Source organism: Choloepus didactylus, chromosome 7 (genome assembly GCF_015220235.1).
Source record: "Choloepus didactylus isolate mChoDid1 chromosome 7, mChoDid1.pri, whole genome shotgun sequence".
NCBI classification, from domain to species: Eukaryota; Metazoa; Chordata; class Mammalia; order Pilosa; family Megalonychidae; genus Choloepus; species Choloepus didactylus.
The window spans coordinates 109,086,844-109,089,373 of NC_051313.1; positions in this window are offsets into that span (position 1 = coordinate 109,086,844).

Sequence of the window (2,530 nt, forward strand, 5' to 3'; positions counted from 1 at the left end):
CATTATGTCTTCAAGGTTCATCCATGTTGTCATATGTTTCACGAGATCGTTCCTTCTTACTGCCGTGTAGTATTCCATCGTGTGTATATACCACATTTTATTTATCCACTCATCTGTTGAAGGACATTTGGGTTGTTTCCATCTCTTGGCAATTGTGAATAATGCTGCTATGAACATTGGTGTGCAGATATCTGTTCGTGTCACTGCTTTCCGATCTTCCGGGTATATACCGAGAAGTGCAATCGCTGGATCGAATGGTAACTCTATATCTAGTTTTCTAAGGAACTGCCAGACTGACTTCCAGAGTGGCTGAACCATTATACAGTCCCACCAACAATGAATAAGAGTTCCAATTTCTCCACATCCCCTCCAGCATTTGTAGTTTCCTGTTTGTTTAATGGCAGCCATTCTAATCGGTGTTAGATGGTATCTCATTGTGGTCTTAATTTGCATCTCTCTGATAGCTAGTGAAGCTGAACATTTTTTCATGTGTTTCTTGGCCATTTGTATTTCTTCTTCAGAGAACTGTCTTTTCATATCTTTTGCCCATTTTATAATTGGGCTGTCTGTACTATTGCCATTGAGTTGTAGGATTTCTTTATATATGCAAGATATCAGTCTTTTGTCAGATACATGGTTTCCAAAAATTTTTTCCCATTGAGTTGGCTGCCTCTTTACCTTTTTGAGAAATTCCTTTGAGGTGCAGAAACTTTTAAGCTTGAGGAGTTCCCATTTATCTATTTTCTCTTTTGTTGCTTGTGCTTTGGGTGTAAAGTCTAGGAAGTGGCCGCCTAATACAAGGTCTTGAAGATGTTTTCCTACATTATCTTCTAGGAGTTTTATGGTACTTTCTTTTATATTGAGATCTTTGGTCCATTTTGAGTTAATTTTTGTGTAGGGGGTGAGGTAGGGGTCCTCTTTCATTCTTTTGGATATGGATATCCAACTCTCCCAGCCCCATTTGTTGAAAAGACCATTATGACTCAGTTCAGTGACTTTGGGGGCCTTATCAAAGATCAGTCGGCCATAGATCTGAGGGTCTATCTCCGAATTCTCAATTCGATTCCATTGATCTATATGTCTATCTTTGTGCCAATACCATGCTGTTTTGGCAACTGTGGCTTTATAATAAGCTTCAAAGTCAGGGAGTGTAAGTCCTCCCACTTCGTTTTTCTTTTTTAGAGTGTCTTTAGCAATTCGAGGCATCTTCCCTTTCCAAATAAATTTGATAACTAGCTTTTCCAAGTCTGCAAAGTAGGTTGTTGGAATTTTGATTGAGATTGCATTGAATCTGTAGATGAGTTTGGGTAGAATTGACATCTTAATGACATTTAGTCTTCCTATCCATGAACATGGAATATTTTTCCATCTTTTAAGATCCCCTTCTATTTCTTTTAGTAGAGTTATGTAGTTTTCTTTGTATAGGTCTTTTACATCTTTGGTTAAGTTGATTCCTAGGTACTTGATTTTTTTAGTTGCTATTGAAAATGGTATCTTTTTCTTGAGTGTCTCTTCAGTTTGTTCATTTCTAGCATATAGAAACATTACTGACTTATGTGCATTAACCTTGTATCCCGCTACTTTGCTCAATTTGTTTATTAGCTCTAGTAGCTGTATCGTCGATTTCTCAGGGTTTTCTAGATATAAGATCATATCGTCTGCAAACAATGACAGTTTTACTTCTTCTTTTCCAATTTGGATGCCTTTTATTTCTTTGTCTTGCCGGATTGCCCTGGCTAGCACTTCCAGCACAATGTTGAATAACAGTGGTGACAGCGGGCATCCTTGTCTTGTTCCTGATCTTAGAGGGAAGGCTTTCAGTCTCTCACCATTGAGTACTATGCTGGCTGTGGGTTTTTCATATATGCTCTTTATCATGTTGAGGAAGTTTCCTTCAATTTCTACCTTTTGAAGTGTTTTTATCAAAAACGGATGTTGGATTTTGTCAAATGCTTTTTCAGCATCTATTGAGATGATCAATTGATTTTTCCCTTTTGACTTGTTAATGTGTTGTAATACATTGATTGATTTTCTTATGTTGAACCATCCTTGCATGCCTGGAATGAACCCCACTTGGTCATGGTGCATGATTTTTTTAATGTGTCTTTGGATTCGATTTGCAAGTATTTTGTTGAGGATTTTTGCATCTATATTCATTAGGGAGATTGGCCGGTAGTTTTCCTTTTTTGTAGCATCTTTGCCTGGTTTTGGTATTAGATTGATGTTAGCTTCATAAAATGAGTTAGGTAGTGTTCCATTTTCTTCAATGTTTTGCAAGAGTTTGAGTAAGATTGGTGTCAGTTCTTTCTGGAAAGTTTGGTAGAATTCCCCTGTGAAGCCATCTGGCCCTGGGCATTTATTTGTGGGAAGATTTTTGATGACTGATTGGATCTCTTTGCTTGTGATGGGTTGGTTGAGGTCTTCTATTTCTTCTCTGGTCAGTCTAGGTTGTTCATATGTTTCCAGGAAATTGTCCATTTCCTTTACATTATTCAGTTTGTTGCCATACAGTTGTTCACAGTATCCTCTT